The 8,670-nt window shown below is 38.5% G+C and overlaps 1 pseudogene; it reads left to right on the forward strand.

The window, feature by feature from the left end:
* Positions 1–379: 379 nt before the first annotated feature.
* LOC147461255 (uncharacterized) lies at positions 380–4,076 on the forward strand (annotated as a pseudogene).
* Positions 4,077–8,670: the final 4,594 nt, after the last annotated feature.

Consider the following 8,670-nt stretch of genomic DNA (forward strand, 5'->3'; position numbering starts at 1 on the left):
AGCACCTAAGCTAGAGGATCACTTATGTGATGGTTTGAGTTTAATTTTCTTAAGGATTTGGTGTTGGTTAAAGGAATGGAAATACGGTTTGTTATGTGTAGCTTGTAGACTAATTTTGTGTTTTTTCCCTCTTTGTACACACTAATTTCACACTACTCTACTAACCATTGAGTGCACACGTGAGTTTATGAGCCTACTTAGAGGCAAGAGAATCACTCTTCTGCAAGAAATTTGTATAAATCGGGGTATAAATTTCATGCAAAGCTGTGCAATTTTTAGTGTGTACTTAGGGGATTTTTTTTGCTAATTATCCCCTCTAATTACTTACTCTTAATAAGAGTTTTTTGTGCTACACATTGCTAAATCACTAATTGGATGCATGCCCATCATTCTTATGTGTTTAATTTTTAATGAAAATGATGCTACACATGAGATTTTGTGTTGGTTGCATGTAGGTGAAGGTGCGGTGAAGCAGAGGCAAGTACACACACATGTGTGTAGGCGTCATTTGGAGTTGGAATCAACACGATGCTTTAGTGCAATGTGAGTGCACTAAATTTGATTGCAATTGCTAATTTTTGCAGGAATTCAAGTGAGTAAAGCGCATTTGATGTGCTAAAATTAGGAGCGGTTTTGTGTTTGCCTACGTGTAGCCAAAAGTGTGCACATTTTAGATGCAATTTGAGGTAAATTTTTGTGCCGGTTTAATGAGTAGAAAGCACTTGTAGGCTTGATGATTTTGTGGTGATTACAGATCAATTTTTTAAGCCACAAAATCATGCCGTTATGTCGTCCAAATTGCGATAAAATTATGTGTGTGCAAAGTCGTAAATGTTAATTGTGCAAAGTTACACACTTTTGGATTGATTTGAACAAGTGAACTAAGGTGCAATGAATTGATTGAAACACTGATTTGATGGTGTAATTAATAAATGTGCAAAAAATTATCTAATTAGGCCACTAATTAGACTAATTTTTGGGTCAAATTAGGTCAAAAACAAGTAAAAACAATCAAAATTGTTTCAATTTTGAGTGGTATTTTGATGAAGGATTGATTGAATGGTGCAATGACATTTCTAAATGCTACATTTTGAATTAAATTGGTTGCATATGTTTCAAAAATATTGGCTAATTTTTTGTATTTTTAAAGCATTTTTTGCTAATTTAGTGCTTATAATTGCTAAAGTTTTATCAAGAATCAACGAAATTGTGAAATTTGATGCAAACAATCAATTTGGTGTGTGCCTTGTGTCTTGGCAAATTTTTGTTAATTTTTTGGCATTTCTGGGCATTTTTCGTGTATTTTTGAGTCTTGAGCAAAAAAAATTACTTTTCTTTGCACCGTTTTCTATTATTTGAAAGAAAAAAAATTACACACACACCCACCCCCATAGCACTCCACCACTCCCTCTCTCGTTTTTCATTTTTTGAATCTTTTCTACCTATTTTTTAATTTTTGGCTTTAGTTTTTTCTTTTATTTTTTATTTGTTAAAAAATAGCAAAAAAATCCTCCCTAAAAAAGCATTTTCACACCAAAAAATTTACTAAAAAATGAAAATAAAAAAACAAAGAAAATAATAAAAATTTCAAAAAAAAGAATAAACAAAAAGAAGAGGGATTTAAAAACAAAAAAATCATTAAAAACAAATACACACACTTACACACCAAATTCTTACATATGCACACACGCATGTGCACTCTCTCTCTCTCTCTCTCTCTCTCTCTCTCTCTCTCTCTCTCTCTCTCTCTCTCTCTCTCTCTCTCTCTCTCTCTCTCACACACACACACACACACACACACACACTCATGCACACACTCATGCACACACACGTGCACAAAAAAGAAAAGTTGTTTTTAAAAAAAGGTTCTCTCTCATTGCCTCTTTGTCGTGATGCAATTTGATGCGAGACTTTCTCTCTCTATTGAATAACACGTCTTGAGTTCAACTCTCCTCGTCAGATAGATCTTTAAGGTCTCTTGGGATAGTTTCCTACGACGTTAAAATTCTCTTCTTCTTCTTCTACCTCTCTGTGCGGTTTTTGTCCTGCACGCCAATGGGCTCCACCCTGTTTCCATTGGATTCCACCCAAGTCCACTCTCTTCATTTTCTCATGTGCCTTCATGCTGGCAGCTTGGTTGACTTCATTTATAGCCATTGTGTTCACTTTCATTAGCATTCCATTCCATTTCATTTCATTTATTCACATTTCAATCTATTTCATTTCAATTCATTTTGTTTCACTTTATTTCATTCCATGGCATTTCATTTCATCTCATTTCATTTAATTCCTACTTATTGCATTTCATTTCATTTTACTCTCATTTAATTTCACTTTAAATTTGATTTTTATTTCATTCTGTTTTATTTCAATCAAAAGAAAAAAAAGGAGTTTCAAAATACAAAAAAAAGACCCCAAAATTTCAAAAAAAAAAGAGTAAAAATTCAAAAAATTCACAAAAACCTCAAAAAAGAGAAATTCAAATAAAAAACTTAAAATTTCACAAAAATTGACAAAAAAAACTAGAAACAATTAGGGAAATTTTTTTACGAAAGAAAATTCAAATAAAATAATTAAAAAATCAAAAAATATTTAAAAATCAAAAAATTCATAAAAACCCCAAAAAGGCAAAAATACTTAAAGAAATCAAAACAATTTGTATTTTATCTGCTTGTTTCTTCTTTTGAGCTTTTAACTTTTTATTTGTTTTACTAATTTATTTTCTTTATTTTGCATTCGTTGTTTTTAAGATGTTCTTATTTTATTAAAAAAAACAAAAATAAAAAACTCAAAGAATAGAATGAAAAAATAAAAACCAAAAACTCTTCTCCTTGCATCACACACGCATTCTACACGTTGTACACACCCCGTTCATGTGCATTTACGCATGTTTAGGCACGTTTAGGGTAAGTACGTCCGAAGAGCCCAATTTTTGCCAGATTTTATCCGATTACGCTAGACTTGATCAGATTTGAGCCAGATTGAACGTATAGACCCTATTTTTACACAGATTTTGATTTTGGTCTACATTTGACCAGGTTGAGAGTCTTAAAGCCTGTTCACACGCGTATTTCTATTTTGGCTTGATTCAATTGCAGATTCCATGATAGATCACATTTGACCCCGATTAGCGATAGAGATTTGTTTGTGGTCTTGATTTTGTCAAGATTATGCTAGTTAGAGTGCATTCACACGGGAGATCTCAATTTGGCTTGATTTTAGTCGTTGGTCACACGCTTGCACTCGACTATTGTTCGATTAGATTTGTTGCTTGATTTTTGACCACGACTTGGGCCTAGAGACGATTTTTAGAGATTGTTCACATGTAGTGATCCTAGATTAGTGCATGGCTAGCCTTTGATTCCTAGATTTGACATAGATCGATAGATTTTGGTAACCATGACCCCTAACGGCTCCAATTTAGTATTTTTACGGTTGGTAGGAGAGTACGACGGCTTTAATGCTATAGTGATCGACCTATACGTCGCTATCATGATAATGCTCTATATTATGTGAGGCTTCCACCTCATGACCATTCTACTCCTGCTTTCCAAATGCTTAGAGCCAGTGCGCACCCTACGATGCGTGATCATCTCATAGATTCCATAGAGGTACTCTACTGAGTCCATAATATAGAGACAAGACATGAGATTATAGCAGCACCTCCTGAGGATACTATCGACACATGATCCCAGCCAGTGACCATTCAATTACAATGGATGCATGACAATATGTTATATGCTGATGAGGATGATCGCATGAATTCTAGAGAGTCACAGATGCCTGTCCTAGAGCCTCAGGTAGATTTTAGTACATCCATGGGTAGTAGGACATATGTCGATCTTGATGGTTGGAGCACATACATCATGTTTTTTGGCCTTCCATGTAGACTTACCCCTAGCCCTAGATCACCTATTCCTAGTGCCATAGCGGAGCCAGAGCCAGTGTCTATTCACACAATGAGATCACTCGATAGAGCACCTCCAGGATTCCCACCTACACCCATTGTGCCACATGACACCATAGACAATTCCAGATCTAGGTTGAGACCCGAGATTGACGTGTCTCTTGAGTAGTTATCATCGTGAGATCTATGGACGGAGACTGAGATGAGCTTGAGACCACTATCCTCACAGACACCACCCAGAGTCACCCTTGACATGACGAGTGCACCACAATTGATTATACCAAGAGCAGAGCTACCACGAGCTACTGAGATGAGAGCACTCAATGCACGACCCGTTGAGCCACCATGGACGATGCCACCACATTGTGTATCCATGAGAGAGCATCCACGGCCCTTGATGATAGCGCCTACCATGCATTTTCTTATAGATGCTATTGCGACCACACAGAGTTTTAGAGACATTCCACGATCACATGACCATGATAGAGTTGTGTCACACGAGATTACAACTTTGATGAGCGACATGAGTCCTACGACAAGCGATGAGATCCACAGACTAGCTATTTCATTAGCCATAGATAGACCCATGATAGTCTTGTGTGATGAGCAGAGAGGATTATGCATATTTCATGATCTGAGCCAGACGAGTTTCTTTTAGAAACTCAAGGCTTAGTTCAGGATACTCCCACACATGAGCTAGTGTGAGTTACACCTAGGCTAGGACTCTTAGGATCCTTCAGAGATGAGTATAACATGAAGTTCTTGCCGATGCTTGAGATAGACTTATGAAACATAGAGTCTCTATCCCATGCCGAGTCCCTAGATACACATACTCATCCTACGCTGGTAGAGTTTCATAGACTTGAGCATACACATACATATATTGACGATTGTGGACATAGGTATATACGAGAGTCTAGCACACCTTGTGAGTCACCTCCGAGTGTGAGCGCCATGCTTTTGTTCGACCGAGATCCTCGAGAGCGAGTATATAGAGGCACTGATCATGCCATCTATGTGATGACCGCAGGATTGCGATATAGCCACAACCACTGCTAGACTCAGTATGCTTTAGAGCTAGACTGCCTACAAAAGCTCCCACCCAGTTAGGTCATAGATCACCCCCTCGATCGATGAGTGATTGTGTTCCTTTGCGATGGATTCCTAGGACTATGCCAAAGGATAGGATGTAGCTCCAAAGCCTAGCCTACCACTGAGTGAGCCCCATAATTACGAGACTGGCCCCATTGAGTTGACAAATGTTGCTCATCACTTTGATACGTAGCAGAGTGACACACCATCGAGTGAGTCCACAAAGGGGAGTAAGCCCAAAGCTTTGTGGAAAGCTTCGAACTTCTCATGAGACAATGCCTTTGTGAAAAGATCTGCAAGGTTGTCCTGCATTGGCACATAAGCCAAGCTAATCTCTCTTGTTGAGAGCCTCTCCCTTACATAGTAGTAATGCACCTCAATGTTCTTTGTGCGAGCATGAAACTTTGGGTTCCTCGCAACTGCCAATACGCTCTGATTTTCAGTGTAGATATTGTTGATAGTGTCCTGTCCAACACCCAAATCAGTCATAAGGTGTATGAGCCATACACACTCAACCGTAGCTGTGAAGACTGCCTTGTACTCAGCCTCACAACTCGAAGTGTCCACAGTAGGTTGCTTCTTGCTCAACCATGATATACATGAATTGCCAAGCATGAAACAAAAACCACTTGTGGACACTCGCATGTCAAAACAACCAGCCCAATCTGAGTATGAAAAATCATGTAAGTCTGGCGGCAAAGATCCCCCCTTGGGATAAAACAAGCGAAGATGTAAAGTGCCACTCAAGTAGCAAAAAATCCTCTTGACAACCTGCCAATGCTTAGACCTTGGGCTATGCATAAATCTATTGAATTGTGAGACTGCAAACTGAATATCCGGCCTCGTGTTACATACATAAATGAGGCAGTCAATAGCAATTTGGTAAAGAGTGACATCAGTAGGATCACCAACATCATGTAGACTCAAATTCATACCTATTTCCATGGGAGTGGCAATAGGTTTGCAATCCTCAAGTCCAAATTTACATAGCAACGTCTCTATGTAACTTTTTTGACACAAGGCAATACCACCATCACACTGCTTAAACTGTATGCCCAAGTAATGATGCAACAGCCCCAAGTCTTTCATCTTGAAAGTAGCATTCAAATCAGCCTTAAATTCAGCAATATGTCTCTCATTTGGTCAAGTGATCAGCAAATCATCGACATAAAGAACCACAATGACAAGTACATCACCCTCACGCTTGACATACAATGTGCTGTTGTTGGACTATTTTACGAAAGCCTCGTTTGACCAAATGAGTGTCAGCTTTCTCATACCAAGCATGATGAGATTGCTTCAACCCATACAAATCCTTCTTACATCTGCACACTTTGTCCTCTTGTCCTTTCTTGACAAAACCGCGAGGCTACGTTACATAAACTTCCTCAAATATGTCACATTCAAGAAAGCAGTAACAATGTCTGATTGATGTACATCCCAGCCAAAATGAGCTGCCAATGCACATAGAAAATGAAATGTAGTCATGCAACAAGTGAAAGCAAAAGTTTTTTCATAATCTATGCCTTTTTGTTGTGCATAGACTTCTGCAACAAGTCGAGCCTTATGGCGATCAACTTCACCATCCGGCTTGCGTTTCAACTTGTAAACCCACTTTGTACCAATGGCCTTTTTGCCAAGAGGAAAATCACATAAAGTCCATGTGTCATTTTCCATAAGTGCATCATATTCTGATTGCATGGCAGCCATCCAATTTTTTGAACTTTGTGCTTCATCAAAAGACAAAGGTTCCTCAACATCATGTAAGCTAGACATAGCCAAAGCATAACAATATGATGCAGAAGATGCATGGCGAGAACTTGAATGAGTACGACTAGACAAAAGTGCATCCAATTTACTGTCACGCAATGTATGCACCAACCATTTTGGCATACCTCTAGCCTGCTCATTTTCAGCCTTTCCTCATCAAGTACATCAGGTACATCATGTACATCTACATCAGTAATAGGCTGATCTGTAACATTATTTGAAACCCCCATAGGATGTATATTTGCCTCATTGGAATTTACTTTCGTACTTCCACCACTGAAAAGAGGCAACAAAGTGTCATAACTGTCCTGTGAGCTTACAATACTATCACTAGTACATGACAGCAAGGGCTAAACAGAATCTTCCACAAACACTACATCCTGTGAAACCAGAATACACTTTGTTTGCAGATGATACAACCTGTAACCTTTGCTTTCATCACTATAACCAACAAAATACATTTGACAACCTTATCATCCAATTTTCTACGCTGTGTTTGTGGCACCAAAGCATATGCCAAACAGCCAAGAGGTAAAGTGCCACTCAAGTAGCAAAAAATCCTCTTGACAACCTGCCAATGCTTAGACCTTGGGCTATGCATAAATTTGTTGAACTGTGAGACTGCAAAACTGAATATCCGACCTCGTCTTGCACACATAAATGACACAGCCAACAACAATTTGGTAAAGAGTGACATCAGTAGGATCACCAACATCATGTAGACTCAACTCAAACCTGTTTCCATGGGAGTGGCAATAGGTTTGCAATCCTCAAGTCCAAACTTACATAGCAATGTCTCTATGTAACTTTTCTAACACAAGGCAATACCATTATCGCACTGCTTAAACTGTATACCCAAGTAATGATGCAATAGCCCCAAATCATTCATCTTGATAGTAGCATTCAAATCAGCCTTAAATTTAGCAATTTGTCTCTCATGTGGTCGAGTGATTAGCAAATCATCTACATAGAGAACCACAATAAGAAGTACATCACCCTCACGCTTTACATACAACGTGCTTTCTGTTGGACTGTTACGAAAGCCTTGTTTGACCAAATGAGTGTCAGCTTTTTCATACCAAGCACGAGGAGATTGCTTCAACCCATACAAAGCCTTCTTACATCTGCACAATTTGTCCTCTTGTCCTTTCTTGACAAACCGTGAGGCTGCATTACATAAACTTCCTCAAATATGTCACCATTCAAGAAAGCAATAACAATGTCTGATTGATGTACATCCCAACCAAAATGAGCTGCCATTGCACATAGAAAATGCACAGTAGTCATACGACAAGTGGGAGAAAAAGTATCTTCATAATCTATGCCCTTTTGCTATGCATAACCCTTTGGAACAAGTCGAGACTTATGGAGATCGATCTCATCATCCGCCTTGCATTTCAACTTGTAAACCCACTTCGTACCAATGGCCTTTTTGCCAGGAGGCAAATCACATAAAGTCCATGTGTCATTTTCTATAAGTGCATCATATTTTGATTGCATGGCAGTCATCCAACTTTTTAAATTTTGTGCTTCATCAAAAGACAGAGGTTCCTCAACATCATGTAAGCTAGACACATCCAAAGCATAACAATCTGATGCATAAGATGCATGACGGGAGCCGGAACGAGTATGACTAGACAAAAGTGCATCCAATTTACTGTCACACAATGTATGCACCAGCCATTTTGGCATACCTCTAGCCAGCTCATTTTCAGTCCTTTCCTCATCAAGTACATCATGTACATCTGCATTAGTAATAGGGTGGTCTATAATATTTTTGAAAACCCCCATAGGCTGTACATTTGCCTCATTGGAATTTACATTCAAACTTGCACTGCTAAAAAAAGGCAACAAAGTGTCATTAATGTCCTGTGAGCTTACATTGCTGTCTCTAGTACATG

Source organism: Adiantum capillus-veneris, chromosome 3, assembly GCF_014529385.1.
Source record: "Adiantum capillus-veneris isolate H3 chromosome 3, ASM1452938v2, whole genome shotgun sequence".
NCBI classification, from domain to species: Eukaryota; Viridiplantae; Streptophyta; class Polypodiopsida; order Polypodiales; family Pteridaceae; genus Adiantum; species Adiantum capillus-veneris.